This window comes from Oncorhynchus keta, chromosome 15, assembly GCF_023373465.1.
Source record: "Oncorhynchus keta strain PuntledgeMale-10-30-2019 chromosome 15, Oket_V2, whole genome shotgun sequence".
NCBI lineage: Eukaryota > Metazoa > Chordata > Actinopteri > Salmoniformes > Salmonidae > Oncorhynchus > Oncorhynchus keta.
Window position 1 is genome coordinate 12,922,643 of NC_068435.1, and position 22,023 is coordinate 12,944,665.

At 38.9% G+C, this 22,023-nt stretch overlaps 1 pseudogene; it reads right to left on the reverse strand.

Moving 5' to 3' along the window:
- The window catches only part of LOC118377684 (potassium channel subfamily T member 2-like), a 49,260-nt pseudogene that overhangs the window by 21,020 nt on the left and 6,217 nt on the right, over positions 1-22,023 (reverse strand).

The following is a 22,023-nucleotide window of genomic DNA, read 5'->3' on the forward strand; positions in this document are numbered from 1 at the left end:
GGTTGAGGTACCTGAACAGTGTCTGTACATTGATAGGGGTTGAGGTACCTGAACAGTGTCTGTACATTGATAGGTGTTGAGGTACCTGAACAGTGTCTGTACATTGATAGAGGTTGAGGTACCTGAACAGTGTCTGCACATTGATAGGGGTTGAGGTACCTGAACAGTGTCTGTACATTGATAGGGGTTGGGGTACCTGAACAGTGTCTGCACATTGATAGGGGTTGAGGTACCTGAACAGTGTCTGTACATTGATAGGGGTTGAGGTACCTGAACAGTGTCTGCACATTGATAGGGGTTGAGGTACCTGAACAGTGTCTGCACATTGATAGGGGTTGAGGTACCTGAACAGTGTCTGTACATTGATAGGGGTTGAGGTACCTGAACAGTGTCTGTACATTGATAGAGGTTGAGGTGTCTGCACATTGATAGGGGTTGAGGTACCTGAACAGTGTCTGTACATTGATAGGGGTTGAGGTACCTGAACAGTGTCTGTACATTGATAGAGGTTGAGGTACCTGAACAGTGTCTGTACATTGATAGGGGTTGAGGTACCTGAACAGTGTCTGTACATTGATAGAGGTTGAGGTACCTGAACAGTGTCTGCACATTGATAGGGGTTGAGGTACCTGAACAGTGTCTGTACATTGATAGGGGTTGAGGTACCTGAACAGTGTCTGCACATTGATAGGTGTTGAGGTACCTGAACAGTGTCTGTACATTGATAGGTGTTGAGGTACCTGAACAGTGTCTGCACATTGATAGGTGTTGAGGTACCTGAACAGTGTCTGCACATTGATAGGTGTTGAGGTACCTGAACAGTGTCTGTACATTGATAGGTGTTGAGGTACCTGAACAGTGTCTGCACATTGACGATGGTCTTGGCATCAGCCATGTAGTCCTCTTCTGCACTCATGGTGCTCTCCTTGTCCACCACCACCATGTTGGCTGCAAAGGACACACCGCAATGCAGGAGGTCATCCAGGCTATGAACACGCACGCACACACACACACACACACACACACACACACACACACACACACACACACACACACACACACACACACACACACACACACACACACACACACACACACACACTTGACATAAAGGACTAGACATTTCCCTGACCAGGAAAGTCTCTGGACCCTGCATATGGGCTAGCTATGACGGATTATCTGTGACGGATTCACTGTGGAGAGAGAATCGTAACTGATAGCATCTTGGAGGCTGTCAAGAAGGTGACTTTCTAAACAGGACTTATGAGAAATTGCTTTTTTGGTTCACTCAGTCCGTTTCCTTGAGATGTACTCTTGATAGGGAGACTAGAAGTGGAAGAGTGCCACATACACTTGCAGAACAGGCACTAAAGAAGATTATGTATAAGGTTATAAGGTGTGTGATGATGCTGTGTGTCACATACTTATCGATGGAGCCCACCGTGTAGTAAACCATGGGGAACCCACAGATAGCCTCCAGGAACTGTGTGTCAGGCCTGGTGAGACTACAGAACACTAATCAGAAGAGAACCATGGTTCTCTCCCAGAGGCTTGGCTGGTGTGTAAAACCCCACAATTCTGACAAACAAAGAGGTGTAAATGGGTTTGCACAAAACATCATGTCTCATAAAGCTTACTTCATTATTCAATGTTTTAAATGTTTTACTGCATCAGGCATTTACAGACGTTTTTGCTTTACAGCCTTCTTCAGTGTGTAAGGAACATTTTTATTTTATTCAAAACAGAGACACCAGAACACACCACAACAACATAGAATAGAACATAATAGAATTTAGTATAATTAAATGTAATAGATATTATGTACAGATATTGTTATTTTTGATGTCACAGTACCCAACCAGACATATCCGAAAGACACAGATACTTTTGTAAAACATACTAAATATGGTAGGAGGCGCTGCTTTGCTTGAGGTAAAATCACAGGGTTAATGTAAACCGGTACCGGCTGTATGCCAAAACATGAGCCTATCGCAATAATTAAAACTGTAGGCTATTACAATATTACAATATTACATTACCGCATGTCAGTCGCATGAAAAATGAGCGAATGGACTTGAAAACTACTGGAAAATACACTCCAAAATGAAGTGTCAAATTTGCTACGGCAGAGATGAGTGGCGGAGAACGAGACGGGAGTGGACACATCAATCATCATGCGCAGACGTATCAATTCAGGTTACAAGTGTAGGCTTCTTTGAAAATCACCGAATGTAATTCGTTACATTTTTAGGTGTTTCGTAACAGATGTCTCTTTCCGTTTATCAAAAAACATATTTAGATATATTCCCTAAAGGGAGAAAGAGCGAAATGTTTTCATTTCAACAGGACACCATTGAGGTCCGCATTATTCCAGTAACGTTCCCCAAATTCCCAGGTTTCCAGAAATCCTGGGAATAAGATTCTACTTATTCCCTAATTATTTCTGGAATATTCCAACCAAGATTTCTGGAAAACCTGGGATATTGGGAAAGGGCATCTTGCAAGGGAGACCAAGTCAAGAGGGCAGCTGAATAGAAAGGGATAACAGGATGTTTTGAAACGGTCTTCTTACTGATTATCCAGGAGCAGCACAATGGGGTTCAGCTCTTTCTTGAGCCTGCAGGAAGCTCTAAGCGGGACGATAAAGTTGTACAGTCCATTCCCCGCCGTCTCAGCCGATACAATAATCAGCTTGTTCTTAAAGCAGTAAGCTTTGCCATCCTCAAAGTTGTTATGCTCACAACCCTGTTGGGAAAATAAACATATATTTGTGTGTTGTTGCTTTTTAAAATTGTATATATATATACAGTATATTTAACATAGGCTGTACTTGTGGGCCGATTTCCTGGACACAGATAGCGATTCTCCATTGTGCATGCTTTTTTAGTCTAGGACTCGGATGAATCTTTGTCTGGAAACCAGCCTCAACAGTGCAAATGGTGAACATGCCTTAAAACTACCTACAGTATATTGATTTAACCAAATAAGTGACTTGCATAATTGACCTTTTCCAGTCTGAGGCAACAGTATGGTACTTTCTCCTTCAATAGATGGCACAGTGTTGGAGAACTACTGATGTAGGGCAGGTTGGGAGGATAGCCTTTCATATAGCTTGAAATAAACAGACACAGAATTCATATCGTACTGCAGGGGTGGACATCTCCCATTCAAGTGAATATGGCCAAACAAATGTCATGATTGTCTCACAATGCATCATCTACCGCAGGTGTCTCCAATTCCAGTCTCGGAAAGCTACTGGTTATGCAAGCTTTTGTTCTAGCCCAACACTAACCTACATGATTCAATCTATGCATGGTCTTCATTCTGGACCACAGGAGGCTGCTGAGAGGGGAACGGCTCATGTTAATAATGGCTGGAACAGAGCAAATGGAATGGCATCAAACACATTAACTTCTTGACGCTATCCATCCCTGTAGCGGGATAATTGTCATCAACAACCGCTGAATATCATAGCGCCACATTCAAATAATATTACTAAAAATATTTATATTCATGAAATCATAAGTGCAATATTGCAAAACACAGCTTAGCCTTTTGTTAATCCACCTGTCGTGTCAGATTTTGAAAATATGCTTTACAGCGAAAGCAATCCAAGCGTGTAAGTTTATCGATCGCTCCACAAAACATTATGTACACTTAGCATCAAGTAGCTTGGTCACGAAATCAGAAAAGCAATCAAATTAATCGTTTACCTTTGATGATCTTGGGATGTTTTCACTCACAAGACTCCCATTTACACAATAAATGTTCCATTTGTTCCATAAAGATTATTTTTAGATCCAAAAAACCTCAGTTTGTTTGACGCGTTATGTTCAGAAATCCACAGGAAAGAGCTGTCATGACAACGCAGACGAAAATTCCAAATAATATCCTTAATGTCCACAGAAACATGTCAAACGTTTTTTAAAATATATAATCGATAATATATCAACCGCAACTTGATGAATGTGAAATTCAGATTAGGAGCTTGGAATCACTGGGTGTAGTCAGAATCCTATGGAAGCCTACTATTCCCAATCTTACTGCAGATGATTCCAGAGGACGTAGCTCTTGACTATAGTCGTCAGAGGGGAGTAGATGATGAATGGAAAGTGTCTGAGATTATCAGTTTCCTACAGAAAGAGGTTCAGAGCAGGGAGAGAGCGCTACAAATGACAAGATCATACAACCAACAGAAAGAGAGCAAACCATGGAACAAGTCATGCTTCTCCAATGAAATGAAAACAAAGACCCAACATGCCCTCTGCTGCAGCACTGCATACAGCCAGCCAGAAGGAACAACAAACGTGTCTATTTTGTGACAGTGCAGACCACAAATCAGAAAACTGCCCTGACTACAATATTGCTACACGCAAAGAGAAACTAAAGAACATGGGAAGATGCTTTGTATGTTTAGGACAGAGACACACAGCAAAATTCTGTAAAGTCAAAGATGTGTCATGTGCAACATGTGGAAGCAGACATCACATTGCGGTGTGTACCAGTAAGAGGAGTGAGGTGCAACCCCCTACTGTTTCTGTAGATGCTGTTGTTTCCTCAATTATTCCCCATTCAGTGCAGATGAAACCAGATGGACAGAACACTGTGTTGCTACAAACGACAAAGGCATGGGTAGAAGGCCCATCGGGCAGGGAGATAGCTCGTTGCTTACTCGATGGAGGCAGTCAGAGAAACTTCATATATGAAAACCTTGTGAAGGGCTTGAAGCTACCAGTAATCAGACAAGAGGCACTCACTCTTCACATGTTTGGCTCCTCTGCCCCAGCAACGTCCCAACGCAACACAGTGAAAGTCATCTTGGAGAATGTCTGGGACAAACAGCAGAGAATAGAGATAGAGGCAATTGAAACCCCACAAGTGTGCACAGCTGTGATGAAGGTTCCTGGTGAACGGATTCAGCATGAGCTCAGTAAAAGGGGACTGCAGCTCGCAGACTTTCCAGGAGATGACAATGATCCTGAACTCTCTGTCCTGATAGGAGCAGACTACTACTGGCAGATAGTATCAGGCAGAGTGGAGCGACTGACGGAGACGCTAGTTGCTTTAGAGAGCACCGTTGGATGGTCGGTGCAGGGACCCGTGTCCATGTCAAGTGTCGCCGAGGCAACCTGCATGTTCATCCCACTTGATAAAGACACACTAGTCTCCAAGCAACTGCATGCATTCTGGGAGCTTGAGTCTCTGGGTATTCTAAGCGAGAAAACACAGAACTCAGAGGAAAACGAGGCTCTACAAAGGTTTGAGGAAACAACCACCTTCAAAGATGGGCGATACCATGTGGAGTTGCCATGGAAACGAGAAATGCCAGAACTCCAAAACAACTATAGAATCGCCAAGAAACGGTTTGAAGGTCTGAAGAAAAGACTGAAGAAGGATGTGACGTCATACAGCAGATACAATGAAGTAGTAGAGGACTACTTACAACAAGATATGGCAGAGGACGTGCCCAAGGACAACGCATCAAGTGCAGACAACGTAAAATACTACTTACCTCACCATGCAGTGCTCCGAGAAGATAAGGTGACAACAAAACTGAGAGTGGTGTTTTATGCCTCGTCCCATGAAGATGGCTGTCCATCTCTCAATGACTGTCTACTCACAGGACCAAACCTGAATCCGGATCTGCTCAGCGTTCTGATAAAGTTCAGACTACATGAGATCGCATTCATGGCAGACATCAAGAAAGCTTTCCTGCAGATATCCCTAGCAGAGAGAGACAGAGACGCCGTGAGATTTCTATGGCTCACTGGCCCACCAAGGGGAGAAAATGAAGAGGAGCTGCGTGTGCTGAGGATGAAAAGAGTGGTATTTGGAGCTTCCCCAAGTCCATTTTTGCTGGCAGCTACAATCAGGAAGCACCTGAAACAATATGAAACAGAACAACCAGAAGTTGTAGAGATACTGATAGAGTCACTCTTTACGTAGATGACTTCATTCACACGCAATGTTGAGGCTTACCTTGTGACAACAACTGCAAAGCAAATGCTGTCGATTGCAGGCATGGACCTCTGCAAATGGATGACCAATTCTCCTGAATTGAAAACAAAATGGGAGGAGAGTACGACAACAGACCACCCGTTGACGTTACAAACACAAGGATTAGTGCTGAAGGTTTTAGGTTTAGTATGGAGGCCGGAAACAGATGACTTTGTGTTTGACCTCAGGCCGTTACTGAGCATTCTAAGGCAAAAGGAAAACACAAAGAGAAGTGTTCTGCAGTCGTCTGCACGTATCTTCGACCCTCTTGGTTTCTTAACTCCCTTCACCATCAGGATCAAGTGCATGTTCCAGGAAATGTGGGAGAGGGGACTCAGCTGGGACGAAGAATTACCACCTGATCTGACACGAGAATGGCAACAGTGGTGTTCAGAACTACCCCAGTTACACCAGCTCACCATACCAAGGTGGTACAGAACAGACATGCGGCCACAGAATAACCACACCCTGAAACTACATGTGTTCTGTGATGCAAGTGAAAGGGCTTACAGTGCAGTAGCTTACTTGCAAGGTGAGTCACAAGACAGGGAAACAACAAGTCTAGTCGCATCCAAGTCCAGGGTAGCCCCACTTAAGAAAATGATGCTGCCACGCCTGGAGCTCATGGGAGCTGTGATTGGAGCGAGACTAGCAAACAACTTGATGACCACACTGAAAATGGAAGAAAAACAGATCAAAATGTGAACAGACTCGATGATCGTGCTGCATTGGATTTGCAGCTCAGCTCAGAAATGGAAACAGTTTGTTGCGAACAGAGTGACGGAGATCCAGTCCTTGACCAATCCAGAGTCATGGTCACATATTGAAGGGAAAACTAATCCAGCTGACCTCCCTACAAGAGGACAAACTGTTCGAAACTTGACACAGAGCGAGCTATGGTGGAATGGACCCAGAATTCTGACATCACCCAATCAGTCCGAAGAGACTGATGATAACAAGGTTCCGGATGAGGTGAATATAGAACTCAAGTCCAGTTGCCAGTTTACTGTACAACTTGCAGCAAGCAGCACAGACAGCACTGAACCTGTGTTGGAGCTTGAAAGGTACAGCAAACTGAAAAAAGTGTTCAGAGTCACCGCCTGGATAAAGAGATTCATAGCCAATGCTCGCACAACCGTAAAGATGCAAGGTGAACTGACTGCTGACGAACTGTTCGATGCAGAAAAGTACTAGATTAAGGCAACACAACAACAGAGTTTTGGACTGGAGATCAAACTACTGAAGGCAGGAAAAAGCCTAAACAATGACTGTAAAATCAGAGAACTGAAACCTTTCCTGGATGAACACAAACTACTCAGTGTAGGAGGAAGACTGCAACAGTCCAACTTCACATTCAGAGAGCAGCACCAATGGGTTCTACCCAATAAGTACAGATACTCAGAAATGCTGATACAGTACCACCATGAGAAGGTGATGCATTCTGGAGCAAGTGACACTCAGCACCCAACGTTAAACAAGCGGGAAATGAGACGCAGATTTTAGATTAACTAACTTCTTAGTAATGACTCGGGACGTCGGTTTTGATACGAAAAAAACGATACTTGTTTACATTACATTTAACAACAATTCGGAAAAGTCAGCCACAATCACCCCCACCTGCACATAATTGGCGCGTTATCACTCATTCCTCTCGCAAGTCATTCTGGGACTTTCAGTCAAAAAGCGTAATTCAACACAACCCAATACAATTACATATGCAGATAAATCTAAAGAAATATCTTTACAGATACAGCTCAAAGAATAAACTTAAACATTAACTCTAACACATTAAAGTTACAACACAACTGTCTTTATCAGTAGGAGAGGGAGAGGCAATGGCTGCCCAAACTCTGTTGCGTGAGCAAAACTCATGCGAACACCTAACGCAATGTTATCTTTCTCGCTCATTTTTCAAAATAAAAGCCTGAAACTATGTCTAAAGACTGTTGACACCTTGAGGAAGCAATAGGAAAATGAATCTGGTTGATATATCTCTTTAAATGGAGCGAAGGCAGGCTATGGAACATGGAGCCAAAATAGAAGCAGCTTTCTGGTTTGATTTTCCTCAGGTTTCGCCTGCAATATCAGTTCTGTTATACTCACAGACAATATTTTGACAGTTTTGGAAACTTTGGAGTGTTTTCTATCCTAATCTGTCAATTATATGCATATTCTAGCATATGGGCCTGAGAAATAGGCCATTTACATTGGGAACGTTATTTTTCCAAACATAAAAATAGTGCCCCCTAGCGTCAAGAGGTTAAGAACCATGTGTTCCATGTATTTGAAACCATCTCGCCTGTTCCGCTCCAGTCATTACCACGAGTGAATCCTCCCCAATTAAGGTGCCACCAACCTCCTGTGTTCTGGACCATGGCTAATTTAATCAAGCGTGTTAGTGCTGAGATAGAACAAAACCCTGCACATACTGCAGCACTCCAGGACCACATTTGGAAACACATAACTCTATCGAAATGACCATATAAGGCTTACATCCTCTAAGGCTTTCATCCTCTAAGGCTTACATCCTCTAAGGCTTTCATCCTCTAAGGTTTACATCCTCTAAGGCTTACATCCTCTCTTTCATCCTCCAAGGCTTACATCCTCCAAGGCTTACATCCTCTAAGGTTTACATCCTCTAAGGTTTACATCCTCTAAGGCTTACATCCTCTAAGGTTTACATCCTCTAAGGTTTACATCCTCTAAGGCTTACATCCTCTAAGGCTTACATCCTCTAAGGCTTACATCCTCTAAGGCTTACATCCTCTAAGGCTTACATCCTCTCTTTCATCCTCCAAGGCTTACATCCTCTAAGGTTTACATCCTCTAAGGCTTACATCCTCTAAGGCTTTCATCCTCTAAGGTTTACATCCTCTAAGGCTTTCATCCTCTAAGGTTTACATCCTCTAAGGCTTACATCCTCTAAGGCTTACATCCTCTAAGGCTTTCATCCTCTAAGGCTTACATCCTCTAAGGCTTTCATCCTCTAAGGCTTACATCCTCTAAGGCTTACAATCTATCTTTCATCCTCTAAGGCTTACATCCTCTAAGGCTTACATCCTCTCTTACATCCTCTAAGGCTTTCATCCTCTAAGGCTTTCATCCTCTAAGGCTTACATCCTCTAAGGCTTTCATCCTCTAAGGCTTACATCCTCTAAGGTTTACATCCTCTAAGGCTTACATCCTCTAAGGCTTACATCCTCTCTTACATCCTCTAAGGCTTACATCCTCCAAGGCTTACATCCTCTCTTTCATCCTCTAACGCTTAAATCCTCTAAGGTTTTCATCCTCTAAGGTTTACATCCTCTCTTACATCCTCTAAGGCTTACATCCTCCAAGGCTTACATCCTCTCTTTCATCCTCTAAGGCTTACATCCTCTAAGGCTTACATCCTCTAAGGTTTACATCCTCTCTTACATCCTCTAAGGCTTACATCCTCTATTACATCCTCTAAAGCTTACATCCTCTAAGGTGTACATCCTCTAAGGCTTACATCCTCTAAGGTTTACATCCTCGAAGGTTTACATCCTCTCTTACATCCTCTAAGGCTTACATCCTCTCTTACATCCTCTAAAGCTTACATCTTCTCTTACATCCTCTAAGGCTTTCATCCTCTAAGGTTTACATCCTCTAAGGCTTACATCCTCTAAGGTTTACATCCTCTAAGGTTTACATCCTCTAAGGTTTACATCCTCTCTTACATCCTCTAAAGCTTACATCCTCTCTTACATCCTCTAAGGCTTTCATCCTCTAAGGCTTACAACCTCTAAGGCTTACATCCTCTAAGGCTTACATCCTCTAAGTCTTACATCCTCTCTTACATCCTCTAAGGTTTACATCCTCTCTTACATCCTCTAAGGCTTACATCCTCTCTTACATCCTCTAAAGCTTACATCTTCTCTTACATCCTCTAAGGCTTTCATCCTCTAAGGCTTACATCCTCTAAGGCTTACATCCTCTAAGGCTTTCATCCTCTAAGGCTTACATCCTCTAAGGCTTACATCCTCTAAGGCTTACATCCTCTAAGGCTTACATCCTCTCTTTCATCCTCTAAGGCTTACATCCTCTAAGGCTTTCATCCTCTAAGGTTTACATCCTCTAAGGCTTTCATCCTCTAAGGCTTACATCCTCTAAGGCTTTCATCCTCTAAGCTTACATCCTCTAAGGCTTACATCCTCTAAGGCTTTCATCCTCTAAGGTTTACATCCTCTAAGGCTTTCATCCTCTAAGGCTTACATCCTCTAAGGCTTTCATCCTCTAAGGTTTACATCCTCTAAGGCTTTCATCCTCTAAGGCTTACATCCTCTAAGGCTTTCATCCTCTAAGGCTTTCATCCTCTAAGGTTTACATCCTCCCAAAAAAATCTACTTTAAGAATAAGAAGTAAGACATATTGCATTGTATCAGGGTTACCTCTTATATAAATAACAGTGGAGGCTGCTGAGGGGAGAACGACCCATAATAATGGCTGGAACAGCACTAATGGAAGAGCATCAAACCATGTGTTTCATGTATCTGGTACAATGCCGTTCCAGCCATTACCATAAGCCCACCCTTCCCAATTAAGGTGCCACCAAACTCTTGTGAAAAAATAAAACAAAACATACCCCTCAGTTGATAGGTCCTCGTTGGAGGGCATGGTCTCGTCCTCTGATTGGTCGCTATAGAGGTCACCTGTGTGCATAGAGGAAGTGTCTGGCACCTCTAGCACGGGGCGGATGCTGGGCCTCCTGCTGTTACCCTTGATTTCCTCCGGGGGGAGACAGAGAGAGGGCCCACAGCCTGTGTCCTGGAGGTCTATGGCCACAGTGCCTGAACAAGGAAGGATACAAATAACATAAAACATTTACAACATACTATATATTGTGGGCATATTTCTGTGTCTTACAAGACAATTCATTTATAATTTTTAAAAATACTTAAGTAATACTTCAAAGTATTTTTTCTGGAGTACTTTTACACCACTGCTTAATATACATGTCCAATACATCACTTCATACCGGGTAGTATTGGAACAGAACTCATATTACTTACTCCTCCTTAGTGATGTTGATGTAGAAGCAGCTGTCATTGGGGCTCATTCTGAACTGTGGCCTGGGATTCAGCAGGATGCTCTTACTGTCCTCCCGGCACACCCCGATCAGACACACACCATACCTGAGGACAGAGATAGAGATATAGGGTGTAGGGTTAGATCACATAGGCTGGAGTTTTAGAGGGAAATACGAAGAGGGAGAGTGATGTCTGTTCAAAGCCAGTGTCTGGGGCCCTGAGTTTCTGTGACCTCATGACCAGGAAAAAAACATTTCTAGCCTATACAGTAACTAGAGTTTTCTCTAAGACCCAAAGCCCTTCCTGGTAAGGTCATGTGGTCAGGGCCCTACTCTTGACCTTTGAAGACTCATAAATAGGACTGGTTTTAAATGTGTAGAATCAGTGAACCTTTCAATCTCATTTGTGTGTACTGGATACGTGGTCTGTTGGTGAAAATGTGTGTATTGAGTTTCTGAGCCGACATGTCTGTTCCCATCCATAGATACAACTGAAGTAGCACAGAAAATCCAACCATTGGAACCGGCATCAAAAGAAAACGTGGTCATTTGTCAGTAGTGAGGCTTAATAAGACCCTGGGACCCCGCTAAGAGGTATTGGTGTTAGCTACTTACTTCTGATGGGCGTGGAAGGAGGTGTAGGTAAAGCTTTTCCCCATGTATTCTGAGAAGAAGATGCTGTCTCTCATGGCGATGCTGTAAACCTCATTCCCGGAACACTTGCCATGAGTCCTGTGCCACTCCTCTGGAGACTGCTGCCCCTCCCTGAAGCACACAGAGAAATGTTTAGTAACACTTCATGGGAAAACACTGTTCATAATGCATTATAAGCATAATTCTAACATCTTGCGAGCTGCTATATAATGCTGTGTAAAGCACTACGAGGGTATTCATTTGAAGAGTTACTTTTAGTTGGGTTCAGTCTGGGCTTTCGCTGCAGACTTGGTTGGATGGTGGGTAGAGACAGTGGTTGGTGGGTAGAGACTTAGTGGTAGGTGGTAGAGAATTTGTGGGTTGGTGGGTAGAGACTTAGTGGTAGGTGGTAGAGAATTTGTGGGTTGGTGGGTAGAGACTTAGTGGTAGGGGGGTTGGTGGGTAGAGACTTAGTGGTAGGTGGGTTGGTGGGTAGAGACTTAGTGGTAGGTGGGTTGGTGGCTAGAGACTTAGCAGTAGGTGGGTTGGTGGGTAGAGACTTAGTGGTAGGTGGGTTGGTGGGTAGAGACTTAGTGGTAGGTGGGTTGGTGGGTAGAGACTTGGTGGTAGGTGGGTTGGTGGGTAGAGAATTTGTGGGTTGGTGGGTAGAGGCTTAGTGGTGGTGGGTTGGTGGGTAGAGCATTTGTGGGTTGATGGGTAGAGACTTGGTGGGTTGGTGGGTAGAGGCTTAGTGGTGGTGGGTTGGTGGGTAGAGAATTTGTGGGTTGATGGGTAGAGACTTGGTGGGTTGGTGGGTAGAGACTTGGTGGTAGGTGGGTTGGTGGGTAGAGACTTAGTGGTAGGTGGGTTGGTGGGTAGAGACTTAGTGGTAGGTGGGTTGGTGGGTAGAGACTTAGTGGTAGGTGGGTTGGTGGCTAGAGACTTAGTGGTAGGTGGGTTGGTGGGTAGAGACTTGGTGGTAGGTGGGTTGGTGGGTAGAGAATTTGTGGGTTGGTGGGTAGAGGCTTAGTGGTGGTGGGTTGGTGGGTAGAGCATTTGTGGGTTGATGGGTAGAGACTTGGTGGGTTGGTGGGTAGAGACTTGGTGGTAGGTGGGTTGGTGGGTAGAGACTTGGTGGGTTGGTGGGTAGAGGCTTAGTGGTGGTGGGTTGGTGGGTAGAGAATTTGTGGGTTGATGTGTAGAGACTTGGTGGGTTGGTGGGTAGAGACTTGGTGGTAGGTGGGTTGGTGGGTAGAGACTTGGTGGGTTGGTGGGTAGAGACTTGGTGGTAGGTGGGTTAGTGGGTAGAGACTTGGTGGTAGGGGGGTTGGTGTGTTGTTTGGTAGAGACTTAGTGGTAGGTGGGTTGGTGGGTAGAGACTTGGTGGTAGGGGTGGTTGGTGGGTAGAGACTTAGTGGCAGGGGGGGTTGATGGGTAGAGACTTAGTGGTAGGTGGGTAGAGACTTGGTGGTAGGGGTGGTTGGTGGGTAGAGACTTAGTGGCAGGGGGAGGAGGTTGATGGGTAGAGAATTGGTGGGTTGTTGGGTAGAGACTTAGTGGTAGGTGGGTTGCCTACTGTACTTTGCAGATCCTTTGGAGTGTAGACCATTGAAGAGTGGACTAGATATGAGGGTGCAGGGTGGTTGTGAAACTTACCGGCCCTGTGAAGTGTGGACCAATAGGAATGAGGGAGGAGGTTGCTGGACAGATGCAGTTCAGGGCCAACATGGCATACTTGAATTCCTCCTCACACACTACATGATCTGGGGAAACGGAGAAGAACAAGATTTGATGACGTTGTAAAAAGATTCTTACAGAGACGAGACATAACCACGTGTCCATCCAACCTTTCTTTGCAAGTAAAGTACATGTCGGATAAAAGAAATGTCACGACAGGCCTGACGGAAAGAGCACATTTGTCGGTAAAAATGGTGACAAAACAAAATACGCTAGACAAGGTGGGATCTTTTTGGTGTCGGTAAAATTCAATATGCAAGAAATGGTGGTGAAAACACTTTAATGAGAAAATATTGATATAATAACCATCCTGTTGAAGTAAACTTGGAGTCACACAATGATATGTTGTGTGGTCCTCCCACTACGACTCGAGATCCCGTTTATTAGGAGGTGAAAGTGCACACGGTGGTGGATGTTCCTTTCCAATAAATATTGAGGGTCTTATTCTGGAGACATGATGATCGATGCTGGGCTACCTTTTGACAAATAAAAATAACCTTTCGTCTTCAGCTCTTTCTTCCACATTAATCTCATAATGTAGGCTATCCTCCCTGCACTGTTTCTGCAAGCTGTTGACTAGATAGCACAAGCTAATACCACATTTTTAGGGGACAAAACCATCAGTAGAGTTGAAAATGCGAGAGAAACCCATTTAACTTGAATTCTTTATTTGGTTCATGGAAATTTAACAACAAAATACAGTTGAAGTGGGAAGTTTACTGACACCGTAGCCAAATACATTTAAACTCAGTTTTTCACAATTCCTGACATTTAATCAGAGTAAAAAGTGCCTGTCTTAGGTCAGTTAGGATCACCACTTTATTTTTTGAGAATGTGAAATGTCAGAATAATAGTGGAGAGAATGATTTATTTCAGCTTTTATTTCTTACATCACTTTCCCAGTGGGTTAGAAGTTTACATACACTCAATTATTATTTGGTAGCATTTCCTTTCAATTGTTTAACTTGGGTCAAAACCTTCAGGTAGCCTTCCACAAGCTTCCCATAATAATTTGGGTGAATTTTGGCCAATTCCTTCTGACAGAACTGGTGTAACTGAGTCAGGTTCTTAGGCCTCCTTGCTCGCACACACTTTTTCAGTTCTGCCCACACATTTTCTATGGGATTGAGGTCAGGGCTTTGTGATGGCCACTCCAATACCTTGACTTTGTTGTCCTTTAGCCATTTTTCCACAACGTTGGAAGGATGCTTGGGGTCATTGTCCACTTGGAAGACCTATTTGCTCCAAGCTTTAACTTCCTGACTGATGTCTTGAGATGTTGCTTCAATATATACCTCATGATGCCATCTATTTTGTGAAGTGCACCAGTCCCTCCTGCAGCAAAACAACCCCCACAACATGATGCTGCCACCCCCGTGCTTCATAGTTGGAATGGTGTTCTTCGGCTTGCAAGCCTCCCCCTTTTCCCTCCAAACATAACGATGGTCATTATGGCCAAACAGTTCTTTTTTGGTTTCATCAGACCAGAGGACATTTCTCCAAAAAGTACGATCTTTGTCCCCATGTGCAGTTGCAAATCGTAGTCGGGCTTTATTATGGCGATTTTGGAGCAGTGGCTTCTGCCTTGCTGAGCGGCCTTTCAGGTTATGACGATATAGGACTCGTTTTACTGTGGATATAGATACTTTTGTACCTGTTTTCTCCAGGATCTTCACAAGGTCCTTTGCTGTTGTTCTGGGATTGATTTGCACTTTTCGCACCAAAGTACGGTAATCTCTAGGAGACAGAACGTGTCTCCTTCCTGAACGGTATGACGGCTGCGTGATCCCATGGTGTTTATATGTGCGTACTATTGTTTGTACAGATGAATGTGGTACCTTCAGGCATTTGGAAATTGCTCCCACGTGTGAACCAGACTTGTGGAGGTCTATAATTAGTTTTCTGGAGGTCTTGGCTGATTTCTTTGGATTTTCCCATGATGTCAAGCAAAGAGGCACTGAATTTGAAGGTCGACCTTGAAATACATCCACAGGTACACCTCCAATTGACTCAAATGATGCCAATTAGCCTATCAGAAGCTTCTAAAGCCATGACATAATTTTCTGGAATTTTCCAAGCTGTTTAAAGGCACAGTCAACTTAGTGTATGTAAACGTCTGACCCACTGGAATTGTGATACAGTGAATTCTAAGTGAAATAATCTGTCTGTAAACAATTGTTGGAAAAATGACTTGTGCCATGCACAAAGTAGATGTCCTAACTGACTTGCCAAAACTATAGTTTGTTAACAAGACATTTGTGGAGTGGTTGAAAAACAAGTTTTAACGACTCCATCCTAAGTGTATGTAAACTTACGACTTCAACTGTATATTGTCATGTGCATTACGTCATCACGCACAGACTTTTATCTGCAACATGTTAATTTGATGGAAACATCTCTGGTGGGAAAATGAGCATATTGTTTATATGCAGATTTTAGAATATTCACATGAAACTATCACCAATTGGATGGAAACCCAGTTATTGAGACTAACCTAAATGCATAGAGGAGGGGTTACCCAGCTATTGAGACTAACCTAAATGCATAGAGGAGGGGTTACCTATGTATTGAGACTAACATAAATGCATAGAGGAGGGGTTACCCAGCTATTGAGACTAACATAAATGCATAGAGGAGGGGTTACCTAGGTATTGAGACTAACCTAAATGCATAGAGGAGGGGTTACCTAGATATTGAGACTAACCTAAATGCATAGAGGAGGGGTTACCCAGCTATTGAGACTAACCTAAATGCATAGAGGAGGGGTTACCCAGCTATTGAGACTAACCTAAATGCATAGAGGAGGGGTTACCCAGCTATTGAGACTAACCTAAATGCATTGAGGAGGGGTTACCTAGGTATTGAGACTAACCTAAATGCATAGAGGAGGGGTTACCTAGGTATTGAGACTAACCTAAATGCATAGAGGAGGGGTTACCCAGCTATTGAGACTAACCTAAATGCATAGAGGAGGGGTTACCTAGGTATTGAGACTAACCTAAATGCATAGAGGAGGGGTTACCCAGGTATTGGAGCCACAGTTCAGAAAGATGTATGCCAAGGTCCTGAAACATCTAAACAAATGTCTCTTAACAAGATATTCGTCTGTTTTTACCTGCAAATTTCATATGGAATTTATTCTCTGGCTTCAGAATCTGGACGTAAATGGGGCACTTTGGAGCGAAATCCTTCACAGCCCAAGCTCGCAGAATGGTCCTTAAAGGTAAACAAGACAAAAATAATACATTAGAGGTTCATTTTCATTTGTTTGAACTGTTTTAGGAGTGAATGTCTTATGCACTGGTTAAACTCTAATATAACTAATAACACTGGTTAAATAGAGCTAATAAAACTGGTTAAATAGAGCTAATAAAACTCTAATATAACTAATAACACTGGTTAAATAGAGCTAATACAACTGGTTAAATAGAGCTAATAAAACTCTAATATAACTAATAACACTGGTTAAATAGAACTAATAAAACTCTAATAGAACTAATAACACTGGTTAAATAGAGCTAATAAAACTCTAATAGAACTAATAACACTGGTTAAATAGAGCTAATAAAACTCTAATAGAACTAATAACACTGGTTAAATAGAGCTAATAAAACTCTAATAGAACTAATAACACTGGTTAAATAGAGCTAATAAAACTCTAATATAACTAATAACACTGGTTAAATGGAGCTAATAAAACTCTAATAGAACTAATAACACTGGTTAAATAGAACGAATAAAACTCTAATAGAACTAATAAAACTGGTTAAATAGAACGAATAAAACTCTAATAGAACTAATAACACTGGTTAAATAGAACTAATACAACTCTAATAGAACTAATACAACTCTAATAGAACTAATAAAACTCTAATAGAACTAATAACACTGGTTAAATAGAACTAATTAAACTCTAATAGAACTAACAACACTGGTTAAATAGAACTAAGACAACTCGAATAGAACTAATAACCCTGGTTAAATAGAACTAATACAACTCTAATATAACTAATAAAACTCTTATAGAACTAATACAACTCAAATAGAACTAATAACACTGGTTAAATAGAACTAAGACAACTCGAATAGAACTAATAACACTGGTTAAATAGAACTAAGACAACTCGAATAGAACTAATAACACTGGTTAAATAGAACTAATACAACTCAAATAGAACTAATAACACTGGTTAAATAGAACTAATACAACTCAAATAGAACTAATAACACTGGTTAAATAGAACTAAGACAACTCGAATAGAACTAATAACACTGGTTAAATAGAACTAATACAACTCAAATAGAACTAATAACACTGGTTAAATAGAACTAAGACAACTCGAATAGAACTAATAACACTGGTTAAATAGAACTAATACAACTCAAATAGAACTAATAACACTGGTTAAATAGAACTAATACAACTCAAATAGAACTAATAACACTGGTTAAATAGAACTAAGACAACTCGAATAGAACTAATAACACTGGTTAAATAGAACTAATACAACTCAAATAGAACTAATAACACTGGTTAAATAGAACTAAGACAACTCGAATAGAACTAATAACACTGGTTAAATAGAACTAATACAACTCTAATATAACTAATACAACTCTTATAGAACTAATACAACTCTAATAGAACTAATAAAACTCTAATAGAACTAATACAACTCTAATAGAACTAATAAAACTTTTATAGAACTAATACAACTCTAATAGAACTAATAAAACTCTAATATAACCAATACAACTCTAATATAACTAATACAACTCTAATATAACTAATAAAACTGGTTAAATAGAATGAATAAAACTCTAATAGAACTAATAACACTGGTTAAATAGAACTAATACAACTCTAATAGAACTAATACAACTCTAATAGAACTAATAAAACTATAATATAACTAATACAACTCTAATAGAACTAATAACACTGGTTAAATAGAACTAATAAAACTCTAATATAACTAATACAACTCTTATATAACTAATACAACTCTAATAGAACTAATACAACTCTAATATAACTAATACAACTCTAATAGAACTAATAACACTAGTTAAATAGAGCTAATACAACTCTAATAGAACTAATAACACTGGTTAAATAGAACTAATACAACTCAAATAGAACTAATAACACTGGTTAAATAGAACTAAGACAACTCGAATAGAACTAATAACACTGGTTAAATAGAACTAATACAACTCTAATATAACTAATACAACTCTTATAGAACTAATACAACTCTAATAGAACTAATAAAACTCTAATAGAACTAATACAACTCTAATAGAACTAATAAAACTTTTATAGAACTAATACAACTCTAATAGAACTAATAAAACTCTAATATAACCAATACAACTCTAATATAACTAATACAACTCTAATATAACTAATAAAACTGGTTAAATAGAATGAATAAAACTCTAATAGAACTAATAACACTGGTTAAATAGAACTAATACAACTCTAATAGAACTAATACAACTCTAATAGAACTAATAAAACTATAATATAACTAATACAACTCTAATAGAACTAATAACACTGGTTAAATAGAACTAATAAAACTCTAATATAACTAATACAACTCTTATATAACTAATACAACTCTAATAGAACTAATACAACTCTAATATAACTAATACAACTCTAATAGAACTAATAACACTAGTTAAATAGAGCTAATACAACTCTAATATAACTAATAACACTGGTTAAATAGAACTAATAAAACTCTAATAGAACTAATAACACTGGTTAAATAGAGCTAATAAAACTCTAATAGAACTAATAACACTGGTTAAATAGAGCTAATAAAACTCTAATAGAACTAATAACACTGGTTAAATAGAGCTAATAAAACTCTAATAGAACTAATAACACTGGTTAAATAGAGCTAATAAAACTCTAATATAACTAATAACACTGGTTAAATGGAGCTAATAAAACTCTAATAGAACTAATAACACTGGTTAAATAGAACGAATAAAACTCTAATAGAACTAATAAAACTGGTTAAATAGAACGAATAAAACTCTAATAGAACTAATAACACTGGTTAAATAGAACTAATACAACTCTAATAGAACTAATACAACTCTAATAGAACTAATAAAACTCTAATAGAACTAATAACACTGGTTAAATAGAACTAATTAAACTCTAATAGAACTAACAACACTGGTTAAATAGAACTAAGACAACTCGAATAGAACTAATAACCCTGGTTAAATAGAACTAATACAACTCTAATATAACTAATAAAACTCTTATAGAACTAATACAACTCAAATAGAACTAATAACACTGGTTAAATAGAACTAAGACAACTCGAATAGAACTAATAACACTGGTTAAATAGAACTAAGACAACTCGAATAGAACTAATAACACTGGTTAAATAGAACTAATACAACTCAAATAGAACTAATAACACTGGTTAAATAGAACTAATACAACTCAAATAGAACTAATAACACTGGTTAAATAGAACTAAGACAACTCGAATAGAACTAATAACACTGGTTAAATAGAACTAATACAACTCAAATAGAACTAATAACACTGGTTAAATAGAACTAAGACAACTCGAATAGAACTAATAACACTGGTTAAATAGAACTAATACAACTCAAATAGAACTAATAACACTGGTTAAATAGAACTAATACAACTCAAATAGAACTAATAACACTGGTTAAATAGAACTAAGACAACTCGAATAGAACTAATAACACTGGTTAAATAGAACTAATACAACTCAAATAGAACTAATAACACTGGTTAAATAGAACTAAGACAACTCGAATAGAACTAATAACACTGGTTAAATAGAACTAATACAACTCTAATATAACTAATACAACTCTTATAGAACTAATACAACTCTAATAGAACTAATAAAACTCTAATAGAACTAATACAACTCTAATAGAACTAATAAAACTTTTATAGAACTAATACAACTCTAATAGAACTAATAAAACTCTAATATAACCAATACAACTCTAATATAACTAATACAACTCTAATATAACTAATAAAACTGGTTAAATAGAATGAATAAAACTCTAATAGAACTAATAACACTGGTTAAATAGAACTAATACAACTCTAATAGAACTAATACAACTCTAATAGAACTAATAAAACTATAATATAACTAATACAACTCTAATAGAACTAATAACACTGGTTAAATAGAACTAATAAAACTCTAATATAACTAATACAACTCTTATATAACTAATACAACTCTAATAGAACTAATACAACTCTAATATAACTAATACAACTCTAATAGAACTAATAACACTAGTTAAATAGAGCTAATACAACTCTAATAGAACTAATAACACTGGTTAAATAGAACTAATACAACTCAAATAGAACTAATAACACTGGTTAAATAGAACTAAGACAACTCGAATAGAACTAATAACACTGGTTAAATAGAACTAATACAACTCTAATATAACTAATACAACTCTTATAGAACTAATACAACTCTAATAGAACTAATAAAACTCTAATAGAACTAATACAACTCTAATAGAACTAATAAAACTTTTATAGAACTAATACAACTCTAATAGAACTAATAAAACTCTAATATAACCAATACAACTCTAATATAACTAATACAACTCTAATATAACTAATAAAACTGGTTAAATAGAATGAATAAAACTCTAATAGAACTAATAACACTGGTTAAATAGAACTAATACAACTCTAATAGAACTAATACAACTCTAATAGAACTAATAAAACTATAATATAACTAATACAACTCTAATAGAACTAATAACACTGGTTAAATAGAACTAATAAAACTCTAATATAACTAATACAACTCTTATATAACTAATACAACTCTAATAGAACTAATACAACTCTAATATAACTAATACAACTCTAATAGAACTAATAACACTAGTTAAATAGAGCTAATACAACTCTAATAGAACTAATAACACTGGTTAAATAGAACTAATACAACTCTAATAGAACTAATAACACTGGTTAAATAGAGCTAATAAAACTATAATAGAACTAATACAACTCTTATAGAACTAATAAAACTCTAATATAACTAATACAACTCTAATAGAACTAATAACACTGGTTAAATAGAACTAATACAACTCTAATATAACTAATAAAACTCTTATAGAACTAATAAAACTCTAATATAACTAATACAACTCTTATAGAACGAATAAAACTCTAATAGAACTAATAAAACTGGTTAAATAGAACGAATAAAACTCTAATAGAACTAATAACACTGGTTAAATAGTACTAATACAACTCTAATAGAACTAATACAACTCTAATAGAACTAAGACAACTCGAATAGAACTAATAACACTGGTTAAATAGAACTAATAAAACTCTAATAGAACTAATAAGACTGGTTAAATAGAACGAATAAAACTCTAATAGAACTAATAACACTGGTTAAATAGAACTAATACAACTCTAATAGAACTAATACAACTCTAATAGAACTAAGACAACTCGAATAGAACTAATAACACTGGTTAAATAGAACTAATAAAACTCTAATAGAACTAATAAGACT